Source organism: Carcharodon carcharias, assembly GCF_017639515.1.
Source record: "Carcharodon carcharias isolate sCarCar2 chromosome 27 unlocalized genomic scaffold, sCarCar2.pri SUPER_27_unloc_6, whole genome shotgun sequence".
Lineage (NCBI taxonomy): Eukaryota > Metazoa > Chordata > Chondrichthyes > Lamniformes > Lamnidae > Carcharodon > Carcharodon carcharias.
In genome coordinates this window covers 34174-47069 of record NW_024470650.1, presented here as the reverse complement: position 1 = coordinate 47069, position 12896 = coordinate 34174, and positions in this window count along the sequence as shown.

Below are 12896 nucleotides of genomic sequence, written 5' to 3'. Positions count from 1 at the left end.
CTGGTTTGGTTCTTTCTCTATTTTCCTACCTGCCAACTGACAATATTTTCCAAAATCTCCTCTCAATCCTCTGCCTTTCATCTTGTCCAGGGATGAGGAAATTCAGTTTTGTGGAGAGATCATAGAGACCGGGCTTGTTCTCTTTAGAGCAATGTAGGTTAAATGGAGAATTCATGGAGCTGCTCAAAATGATGGGGGTGGGGGCAACGGGGACGGGGCGGTTTGAAGGAGCAGATAGGGAGAGACTGTTTCCACTGACGGGGGTCACTAGCCAGAGGACTGGAATTTAGGATAATTAAAGAAAGACAGACTTGTATTTAGTGTAGTGGTTATTACGTTTGCCTAACAAGTGGTTCGAAATCGGGCAGAAAAATTAACACATTTCGTTCATTCAAGTTTGTTGAATATAGCACCTTACAGCCCTGCCTCCTGGTCAATGCTTACAGCGCTTTTCCCGACCAGCGGGCGTCTCAAAGCGCTTTCCAGACAATGAAGGACATTTTGAAGTGTCGCCATTGTTGTGATGTAGGAAACACTTAGCCAATTAGTGCTCAGCAAACTCTCACAACCAGCAACGTCACAATGAGCGGATGGTGTGCTTTTGTGACGTTGACTGACGGATTGGCAGGACACGTGGCTGTGAGACACTGTATTCCCTTAATATTTAGCATCAAACGTGTATTTTTGGATATTTGCTTACCATTAAATTAACAGATTTTGATCATGTTTCTGCCCAGTTTCAAAGTGGGGACCTTTCACATGTGATAACCACTCCAATACAGAACAATACCTGACAGAGCCAGAGGCACCTACACATCATGTTAAACCGTGAGGTCCTGCAGCAGCACTTTGGGCCTTTGATTTTCGGAAATGGAATTCAGGTGGCAGATTTAGAAATGCTGTCGTCAAATTAATCTGATAATGTCAGCATAACATGGCATAGCACGTGAGGAGACCATTCAACCCATCATATCAATAACAGCTTTTTACAATGTTCTTTCCAATTAGTCTCAATTTCGTTTTCTTTCTGCATAACCATGATGTTTGACACTTTCAATTCATTTTCGAATTCCCTTTTGAAAACCCTGAGTGAAGAAAAAGATTATTGAAAGAGGTGCAGGAGCTTCTGCCGTGTCCATGCTCAGTGCGTGAACATTAACAAAATTCCCCCGACCCAATGACATGAAGACTTAGCCTGGGGCTTCTTAAACAGCTTTCAAAAAAAATGAAGTTCATTTCAAATGGAATTTTCAAAGGAATTTTATTCTGACCAAACATCTCCTCATTTTTCTCAGCCGATATATACAATTTAATTCCCCTTGCTGTACAAACTGTTACAGAGGCGGTTATAGAAAAACGAGAAAGGTTTGCTACAGCTATGCAAAGTCCCGGTTAGATCACACCTGGAGGACTGTTTATAGTTCTGGCAACGGAACCTTATAAAGGATCAATATTTGCCTTGAAAGTTTCAGAGGAGCCGCATTGATTCGTTGGTGGGTTTTGGATACTGGAAGCTGTACATCCACAGTTTGTGGCGATATTTCACTTCACTGTTCACTTCGTGTTCATATCTAACACACTCGATACGGTTATTAGCTGAACAAGTCTTCTGTGTTTGAACTAAACATGCTATTATTCGGCGCTCGTACTCCTGCTGCCCGGGTTTGGCCCTCCTCAGAGAATGTTGTTTTCTTGTTGCTGTGTGAACAGTCACAATGAACTGATCCTGGAGTCTCTTTCCTGTGGGATCTACAAAACCCGTCACTTCTCTTCTGCTTTCCTTCTCACTCTTTGATTTCCAGTTGGGCTGGAAGTATGTGAAACAACAGCATCATCGATGGCTTAGTTAGTAAAGCAGATGGTTCTTAATTTTAGGGTCATGGGCTCAAGCCCCACGCTGGACAGCGCCGTTTTTTAAACTTTGCTGCTTTGATGTGTGAATCCCAGCTTCCCATTCCTCTAGCAGTGTCACTGCTCAAACTAAGTCCTTCTCCATCCTCTTTGTTAGTATCACAGTTGCTCCTGTACGAATGTAAACTGCCTTTGGCTTCACTGGAAGTCAGAAAGGTTTAGTGCTTTCATCCACCCCAGCCTAGATTCAATTCCCGTTTTGACCGCTCTGCTAACTGATACAATGGCGGGGATTCCTCCTGCAAACTGTAAAAACAATCCTGAAATTTGATTGAGGGAACTGTGATTCATGTTGGTCAGGAGAATGAGGAGAGGCAACATCAAATAAATTGTACAATTCCAAAGGGGTTTCTCTGTTACACAGCGAGTGGTTAGGACCTGGAATGCACTAACTGAGAATGTGGGGGAGGCAGATTCAATCGCGGATTTCAAAAGAGAATTGGACAGAAAATGCAGGTCTCCGGGGAAAAGGCGGGGGAGTGGGACCAGGTCAGTTAGTTTCCATAAGGGTAAAAGTTCTCCCTTTTCAGACGGACATGAGGAGATTTTTTTTCTCTCTCAAAGGGTCGTTGGTCTGTGAAATTATTTTCCCCAGAAAGCAGTGGAGACTGGGTCACTGAATTTATTCAAGGCAGAATTAGACAGATTTTTGACAGACAAGGGAATCAAGGCTTATGCCGGGGGTGGGGGTGGGGGGGGAGCACGGTGGTGGAGGTGGAGGGGTCTCTGGTGGGGGAGCATGAAAGTGGAGTTGAGATCAGAACCAGATCAGCCATGATCTTATTGAAAACTGGAGCATGCTTGAAGTGTTGAATGGCCTCCTGCTGTTCATTACTCCTATGTTCGTCAGACCAGGGCCAAATGTAACATTGTCTCTGATTCTCCAATACTATGGTGGGCTGGAGGGGCAAAATGGTTCCATTCCTGCTCCAGTTGTTCTGTTCTAATTCAGGGCTGGTCGCACTCGAAGCAATGGTTGAAGGGACGTTCACTGTGTAAGTGTGGTTGAGTGGTTTCAGAAACTGAATTTAAATTATATTCAAATCATACCATTGTCAAAATTCCAGCTAATTCGCTTTCTTTCGGTCTCTTCAGTAAATCCCTCAGGATGCGCTGGGGAAAGCCGATATCTGCAGAGTTTCATTTTGTTCGGAAGAATGAGGAGGATTGATAAAAATTGTGTGGTGACCGGAAATAGGTGAGACTGATTCCAGTTTTCTTTGCTGCAACAATTCTATGATTTTGGTTGAACAACATGACTGTTTTACCCAGCAGCTTTAGTTGTGGCCAAGTGGTTAAGTTCTTCGATTTGAAATCCATTGTGGTCTCCCCATGCAGGCTTGAATCCTGCCGACTGCGTTGTTCTCTGTTTCTTCCTTCAAATTCCTCCACAGTTGATTAAATGGAATAAAATTGTTCCCATGACTTCTGTTCTGCTTCGCTTCCATGTTCCTTTATCTCCATTCATTAGCAAGCACTCATTAAATTTGCAGTCAGGAACAGAACAATAACTGAACCAAGTTGGTGGTATTCTTGTTTTCTGGGCATTTCTCTCTCCGCAAGCCTCTGTCACTCACCATGTTTTTGTCTGTGTGTGTTTCAATGTGGTTCAGTTCCCAGGGGAGTGAACACATGTTTACTATTGCAAACTTCATTCACATTCGTTATCTATCATCATGGTAAATGGTAAAGTGAATAACAACAGGTTTGCCAGAACTATAACACGGAACTGCTTGCATGACAAACAGTATAAGCAGCAAGTGATAGGCAGAGCTAAGCGGTCCCACAGCTAAAGGAGCAGATCTCAGCTCTGCAGTCCTGCCACATCCAGTCGTGAATGGTGGTGGGCAACTGAACAAGTCACTGCAGAAGGAGGTTCCACAAATATCCCCATCCTAAATGGTGGGGGAGGCCAGCACATCAGTGCCACGGATAAGGTTGAGTAATTTGCTACAATCTTCAGCCAGCAGAGGGGAGTGGATGATCCATCTTGGCTTCCTCCAGAGGACGCCAACATCACAGATACCAGTCTTCAGCCAAATCGATTCACTCCACGTGATATCAAGAAATTCTGAGGGCACTGGATGATGCAAATTCTATAGGTCCTGACAAAATTCAGGAAATAGCACTGAAGACTTGGCTCCAGAACTTGCTACGCCCCTAGCCAAGCTGTTCTAGTACAACTACAACACTGGCATCCACCCGGCAATGTGGAAAATTGCCCAGGTATGTCCTGTACGCAGAAAGCAGGAGAAATCCAACCCGGCCAATTACCTCCCCATCAGTCTACTCTCCATCATCAGTAAAGTAACGGAAAGGGTCATCAACAGTGCTATCAAGCAGCATTTGCTTAGCAATAACCTGCACACTGACACCCAATTTGGGTTCCACCAGGGCCACTCAGCTCCTGAACTCATTACAGCCTTGGTTCAAACATGGACAAAAGAGCTGAACTCATGAGGTGAGGTGAGAGTGATTGCTCTTGACATCAAGGGCATATTTGACTGAGTGTGGCATCAAGGAACGCTAGCAAAACTGGAGCCAATGGGAATCAGAGGGGAAATTCTCCACTGGCTGGAGTCACACTAGCAGAAAGGAAGGTGGTTGTGGCTGTTGGAGGTCAGTCACCTCAACTCCAGGACATTACTGCAGGGGTTCCTCATGGTAGGGTCCTCGGCCCAAACATTTTCAGTTGCTTCATCAATGATATTCCTTCCATTATAAGGTCAGAAGTGGGGATGTTCGCTGATGATTGCACAATGCTCAGCACCATTCACGGTTCCTCAGAAACTGAAACAGTCCATGCTCAAATGAAGCAAGATCTGGAGAATATCCAGGCTTGGGCTGACGTGTGGCAATTAACATTTGTGTCACACAAGTGCCAGGCAATGACCATCTCCAACAAGAGTGAATCTCACCATCGCCCCTTGACATTACCATCACTGAATCCACACCTATCAATATCCTGGGGATTACCATTGACTAGAAACTGACTGGAATAGCCATATAAATACTGTGGCTACAAGGCCAGGTCAGAGGCTTTGAATCCTGCGACGAGTAGCTCATCTCCTGACTCCCCAAAACCTGTACACCATCTACAAGTCAAAAGTCAGTGGTATGATACACTGCTTCCCATTTGCCTGAATGAGTGCATCTCCAACAACACTCACTAAGCTTGACAGTGTCCAAGACAAAACAGCCCCCTTGATTGGCACAACATCCACAAACATTCTTTCCCTCCAGCACCGATGCACTGTAGCAGCAGTGTGTACCATCTACAAGATGCAGTGCGGCAATTCACCAAAGATCCTTAGACAGCAATTTCCAAACCCACGACCATTACCACCTAGAAGGACAAGGGCAGCAGATAGATGGAAACACCACCACCTGGAAGTTCTCCTCCAAGTTACTCACCATCCTGATTGGAAATATATTGCTGTTCGTTCACTATCACTGGGTCAGAATCATGGAATTACCTCCCTAACAGCCCTGTTAGTGTATCCATACCACATGGACTGCAGTGGTTCAAGAAGGCCGCTCACCATCACCTTCTCAAGGGCAACTAGGGACGGGCAATAAATACTGGCCCAGCTAGTGAAGTCCACATCCCATGAATGCAAAATTAAAATGGAAAAATTTTCCATCCAGAGAGTGGAGGGCGTCTGGAATTCAACGCCTAAGTTTGTGGTTGAGGCTGAAACGGTGAAATTATTTAAAAGTACCTGGATCAACACCTGAAGTGCTGTAACCCTCAAGGTTGCCAACAAGGTGCCAGAAAGTGAGAATAGAATGAGCGGCTGGTTTCTTTTTCCTCTTTTCTGGCTGGCGAACACATGATGGGCTGAATGGCCTCTTTCTTCACTGTAACATTCCTATAATTCTGTGGTTCTATGTTGAATGATGTTATTGATGATTGAAAGGAATGCATTACAACCCTGGGGCTTTTGTAGGTCGATTGCCTTCTACACTTTGAATTTCAGAACAAACTGAGGCTCCAATTGGAACATATTTGTCTTTCTGCACGTTAGACACCAGAACAAGTGGATGCACACATCATCAGTTGGCAGAGTGAATGACACTGCACCTGTCGGTTGTGAGTTGGAGCTGCTTCATGAGCGCCATTGCTTTTAAACTTTGCTGCTTTCATGGGTGATCCCCATCTCTCCATTCCTCTGACAGTGTCAACGGTCAAACTGAGTCTTTCTCCATCCCGCTTTGTTAATATCAAATTTGTTGGGTTTATAAGTGGAAACTGCCTCCACTTCAACGGAAGGCGGAGAATTTAGTGCTTTGAATTTGATGCCTTCACTGCCGCAGCCCAGGTTTAATTTCCAGCCAGGAAAAGCTTTTCCCCTCCCACTGTGTGAACTGTCACAATGAACAGGGATTCCTTATCAAGTGAAAGTGGGCCTGGCAGCGTCTGTGGAGTGAGAATCAGTGTTAATCTTCCAGTTTGTTGATCTTTTATCGGAGCTGGAAAAGTCAGGGTTGTAACAGGTGGAAAACAAGTCCAGAGACGAGGGGAAGGTGGTGAAAGGACAAAAGGGAATGAGTGTGATAGGTTACAGGGCATGAGAAAGAAACTGACTAAAGGGATGAGGGTACAAAATGTGGGTGGGAATGAGAGGGATTTTTTCTTCCTGTTGTTCAGACTGGGACAAAAGTCACTCCTGATTAACCAATCACAATGAGCAGATCAGGTGCGTTTGGTTGAAGGATGAGCAGTGACCAGGCCACATGGCTGTAAGACACTGTCTTCAACATACGTGAATCAGCAGATTTAGATAATGGTTCTGTGCAGTCTTGAACCAGGAATCTTATCATGTGTCAGGCAAATGTGACAATCACTGCACTGCAGAAACTGGAGATAGCCGCAAAGCTCAATGGGCTTCACTGAAATATTAAATGGTGAGGTCATGCAGCAGTACTTTGGGTCTTTGTTTTGAAGAAATGGAATTTGGCTGTTCTCATTAGGAATGCTGGAGACAGACTGATCAACAATGTCATCATCAAATGGCACAGCGCAGTAAGAGGCATTTTGGCCGATCGACAACAGTTTTGTACAAAGAGCTTTCTAATTAATCAGAATTTCTTTGTCTCTACCATAACTCTATTCCCCACCCACCCCCCCACCCCCCATAAAGTCTTTGTCTAATTCCCTTTGAAAACTCTGAGTTGAGAAAAGCAATATTGAAAGAGGTGTGTGAGCATTAATGCGAAAATTAAGAAAGTTTCCCTGGCTCAATGACATGAAGAATTGGTTTCCGAATATTTTACAGTTATGGAAATTTTAAAAATAGTTGATTTCAAATCGAACATTCGAAAAAAGTTTATTCTGACCAATCATCTCCTCATTTTTCTCAGTGGAAAAACACAATCTAATTACCTTGTACCAATATTTCATTGAGTAAACACGCACAGCCACACAGGAAAAAAGGAATATCATTTGCAACATCGAAATAATGAAACATTGAAATAATTAAGTTCCCACTGGAGATGATGTCTGTATGTTACAAAGTGTAGGATGATCTGATTAACTGACGGAGCTGGTTCGAGTTTCCCAATGACCGATTCCTGCTCCTTTGCTTCTGTTCTATTTTGGTGGCAACACGAGTGAAGGAAACGATGGCTGATGCCTTCAGCTATTCTATCGTGGCCGAGCAGTCTCAGACCCTGGCTTTAGGCTCCAGTCACTATGGAGGCGTGGGTTGGAATCCCACCGTGGCCAAATGTTTAGTCTTCTCTTTGGTGTCTGCAGCTGCCCCATTAGAACCAACAGATACCAGCTCACATTATATCCAGTGTGGTGTTTTACTTTGTTGGGAAGATCGAGGAGAGACAATATAAATATGAATTGCTGTGGGGGAAAAGGCTGGGTGTGGAATTAAGGCAGTTGATTTGCTCTTCCAGAGAGTCAGCATGTGAACGACATGGTAAATGACCGTCTGATGGAGCTGCTTATGCTTTTATACAAACGTCATTATTGCAAATCCGGGGCTTGTATTCGTCACTGAGTTGTTAAGGTGACACGCTTTGAATGCTTTGGGATCTCCACAGGTAGGCTGGAATCCTACTAGCTACTCTTATCATTCCTGAAATTTTCAATGTACCTGCACAATTAATCATCGATTAAGTTGAATAGAAGCCACCCAAAATCTCCAGCGTGCTCTGATTTACATTCGTCTGCAAGCATTCACAAACGTTGCAGCTAGAAATGAAACAAAAACGGAGCCAGGTTGGTGTCAGGCTTGCTTTCTGGGTGTTTGTCTCCCCTTAGAGAGAACCCCTTGCCCTCTGTCAGTCTTGGTGTATATGTCTGTGTGTGTTCATCTGTGTGCGTCACTGTGTTTCAGTTCCTCATTTTTACTATTCAAGCATTATTCACGTTAGTTGTGTGGCTTCATGTTGAGATGGTATATAAAACAACAAGAGCTGTTTTAAAATATAAAAGAGAGGTTTCCTTCTCTCTTTTTTGAATGAAGACTTTTCAGCTTCTAAGGGTCGGTTTGGTTCAAAGTGGAGGTTGATTGAAATTGTCACTGAGCAACATTTAAACAGACAGACACCGAGTCCTTGTAGTTGAGTGGTTAAGGCAATGGACACATCGAGACAATGAATTTGTAAACACAAGTAGTCCAACCTGAAATCCCTCGGACATTAGAAACTATTTCTACTTCTGTCAGGTGTCGCAAGGACCAGGAAAGTAAAAATTCAACAAGAAATGTTCAAGGAACAGATCGGATATAATCACCAAGAAAGGCTGAGCAGCCTGAAGCTCTTTTCTCCAGAAAAGAGAAGGCTGAGAGATGACCTGCTAGAAATGGGATGCTTTGTTGTTGTTTCTTCAGGGATTCGAGGTGCAATATATTTCTTCAGCTACAGATTTACATCATTTGAATCCGCATCAAACAAACAATGACATGTTTAGATATATAGAAAGAAATATTCTACGTTGAGATGGAGTTCTTAAAATCGGATTTGTCATCTGCTGTTGTATCAAACTTTCTCTGTCATTAGACTACAACAGTAACTACACTTCAGAAAGATTTCATTGGCTCTAAAGCGCCTCCTGTTGTCCTGAGTTGGTGAAAGGCTCTGTTTAAATGTAAGTCTTTCTTTCTCCTCTTTCTTTCTCTCTGTCAATCCAAGTTAACGATCGTATGGAATGGTGAAGTGTATCTGTTCCCAGTGTCTTCTCCACTCTCTGTCCCTAACTGTCTCCCTTTGCCTCTGTATATCTGCCTCGCTCTCTTTCACTCTCTCAGTATCTTTGTCTGTGTCCCTATCTCTGTTCACTCTTGTGCTCTTTGTTCCCTCCATTCACTCGCTGTCTGTGCGTAACCAAGATTCACTGGATTGATTCCTGAGATGAGGTGGTTGCCCTAGGAGGAGAGATTAAGTGGATGAGTCTGTTCTATCTGGAGTTTAGAATAATGAGAGGTGATCTCATTGAAAAGTCTGACATTCTGAGCCAGCTTGACAGTGAACATGCTGAGAGGCTGTTTCCCCCCGGCTGGAGCGTCTAGAACTGGGCTCACATTCTCCGGACAATGTGTCAGCCATTTAGGACTGAGGTGAGGAGACATTTCTTCACTCAAAGGCTTGTGAATCTATGGAAGTTTTGTAGCCCGGGTGTCTGTGGATCCCCAGCCAATGAGAATATTGAAAGCTGAGGTGGATACATTCTTGGGCTTTAAGGGAATGAAGAGCTATTGGGATTAGGTGGGAAATTGGTGTAGAGTTTGGGGATCTGACATGATCTTATTAAGTGGTGGTGGAGGCTCGAGGGAGCTTATAGCCAATTTTTAATGTTCTGTTTCAGTGGAAACACCAACAGGTTGACGGGAAACAGCAGGTTGAGAGAGGTAGCCTGGCCAAACAGCCTCAGGTGCTGGATTCAGGTTCCATTATTTGTGGAACTGCTGCCAAGGTTACTGGTGGTTGACCTGTGGACCACTTTGAATGCTCTCTTCTGAAGTCAAAGTGCCAGCTCAAAATGAATGCGGGCGTGTATTGGGTTTAATTTTAATTGGGAGAAGGAGGAGAGGCAATACAAATAGTAATTGCTTGTGTGAGAATGTACGGCAGTGGAAGTAGTTGAATTGTTCTTCCAGACAGGGTACGCAGAAGATGGGCTGAAAGCCCGCCTTCTCTGCTGCAGCCATCTTATATACCAACAACATTAACCCGTCCATAGTACCAGTTGCCGTGGTCGAGTGGTTAAAGCGATGGAGTTCAAATCAATTGGGTTTTCCCGCTGCTCATTATTCCTGGTTTTACCTCTGTGTCTACAGAGTTAATTATCAGTTAGATCCAATCAAATCCATCCAAGCACTAAAGCATCCAACGGGATTTTCCTATTTCTGTTCATTCACGAAACTTGGAGTCGTAGTGGGACAAAGACAGAGCCAGGTTGGTGTTATACTTGCTTTCTGGGTGTTTGTCTCTCCTTAGAGACAAACCCTTTGTCCTCTGTCACTCTCGGTATATATGTCTGTGTCTGTTCCTCTGTGTGTGTCAATGTGGTTCAGTTTCCTGAAGAGGTGAACACATTTTTACTGTCACAAACTTTTTTCACATTAGTTGTGCAGTTTCATATCAAAATGTTACGGAGAAAAATATCAGGATGGAAGATGCAGGAGGAGTTTGCATTGTTTGGAAGGAGGTGCAGCTATGAAGTGGAAGATTCAGCGAGAAGTTTTCACTTCATTTAACATGGGATTTGGAACCAGATCTGGGAGATATTTGTATCGGTGTAAACAGTAAAATCTCCCCTATTACCACTATATTTTTGTCTTGCATCACCATCGCTATAGTCAGTGCTTTGCAACCTATCACAGCCCTTCTCTCATTCCCAATCTTCACCTCTGTGTTTGTTCTCGAGCCGTTGCGACCGGATGACATTTCCAACTCTGATGCAAAACTTGCACTTTCACACCACTGATTGTGGCAAAGGTGGTCTGCATTTCTCGTTTTAATCAGGAAATTATCCACACTCACTTTAATAGCTTGCACGAGGTCAATAAATTATCATTCGCTGACCTGGAATCGAACCCAGCCCATGGCCCAGTGAAAGCGGCAAATCCACACCACTAGGGAAGCTGCACACGAGCCTTACAATCTGACTTATCCATGTTACCTGTGCCTTTTATTTTTATTTCCGACCCGTTGAACAAAAAGAGGCCAAAGCAGCGGAGAGTAGATAAGCCAATTCCAGAAACAAACTGGCAGATTCCCTGGTGATCTAGTGGTCAGGATTCGGCGATTTCACCGCCACAGCCCGGGTTTGATTGCTATTCAGGGAATAAAAGTTTGTGGATCTCGAGAAATTGTTTAAACAAGTGTTGATTACTTATTGATTGAAAACATTTAGCAGCTCTTCCGGAAGCAGAAGAGTGAGAGTATCGCCTCAGAGCTGGAAAAATCACACTTGGAACAAGTGGAGAACACAGAGGCGGAGTGAGCGAATGACTGTAAAAGGAGGGCTGGTTGCAAAGCACTGATGAGAGATTGTGGTGCAAGGCCAAATATGGGCGGGAGAAGGACAAATGTTGCTCCTTACTGTTTGTACTGGCACAGCGATCACCCCTGACCAATCAACCAATCAAAACTGCTCTTTCCTTGCTCTAACTTTTTATAATTTTATGTTTCCCAACAGCACGGGTCATTCTGCCATTTTATAGCCCACTCGAGCGAGATATACTTTCTTACATTGTATTCAGCTCTTAACAAACCAAAACACGGAGAAAATTCAACGAGTTTTCTTATCATTTCTAGTACCAGGTTTGTCACGAGACTAATTGAACGACACATTAATGGTGCCAATCCTTCACTGGAGCTCACCGCGTCCAAAGAGCACTGTTGCCATCAGCCTGTTATGTACCTTCTTGCAGTATATCTGCTGAATAATATAAGCTTATCACAGCTCTGCTTCCTTCACATTGAAACCCAGTGTGAAAATATGAACAATTTCAAAGCTGAACAACGTACTAGAATGTGCTCGTATAACGTACAAATGGACTAGAAGGAGAGTGTGACTGTGGATAATCTGCAATCAGAATCTGGGAGGATCAGAATCTGGGAGGATCAGGAAGATGAGATCCTGGTGTCTCTTTACCCTGTTGTCTGCAAACTTATCATCTTGTGTTTTACATTCCCACCAACTGACTCTGTCTGCATCAAGCAGCTAATTGACCCGGGAGCTGGAGACAAGACAGGCACAGAAGCAAAAAGAGATGCGACATGAAAGTGCTTTGAATTTGATGCCTGCCAGTTGCTTTCAACGGTGAATATCTGCCTTGCAGCGATTAGTTGGTGTTTTATTTTTCTTTTTTGAAAGCAGCAAGATTTTAAAAGTACCAGAGCGCCCTTCTCCTTGAGTTCCCTGACTACATCTGGCAGCATCTTTGATTTGAGAGGCATAACTTATAGTTCAGATGTAATGCAGTTCCGATGAAAGATTACAGACCTGAAATGAAAACTATGTTTATCTCTCCACAGAGGCTACCAGGTCTGCTGAGAATTCCAGTATTTTCTGCTTTTATTTCAAATGACCAGCATCTGCAATATGTTGCTTTTCTTTACCTGATTAGTGAAACACATAAGATTCTGAGCGTACCTAGCAGGGTGGATGTTGTGAGGATGTTACTTCTTGTGGGAGAATCTAGAACGAGGGGTCACTGTTTAAAAATAAGTGGTCACCCATTTAAAACAGAGAGGCAAAAATGTTTTTCTCTTCCTGAAAAGACTATGGAAGCAGAGTCTTTGAATATTTTTAAGGCAGAAATGGATATATTCTTGGTAAGCAAGGGGTTGATAGGTTATCGGGGGTAGACGGGGTACAGATTTCAGGTTACTGTCAGGTCAGTCATGATCTTATTAAATGACGGAGCAGGCTTGAGGGACCTAATGGCCTACTCCTGCTCCGTGTTCTTATGTAGCGTTAAGGATGTGGAACCCATTACCAGCAGATTTCGAGATCCATG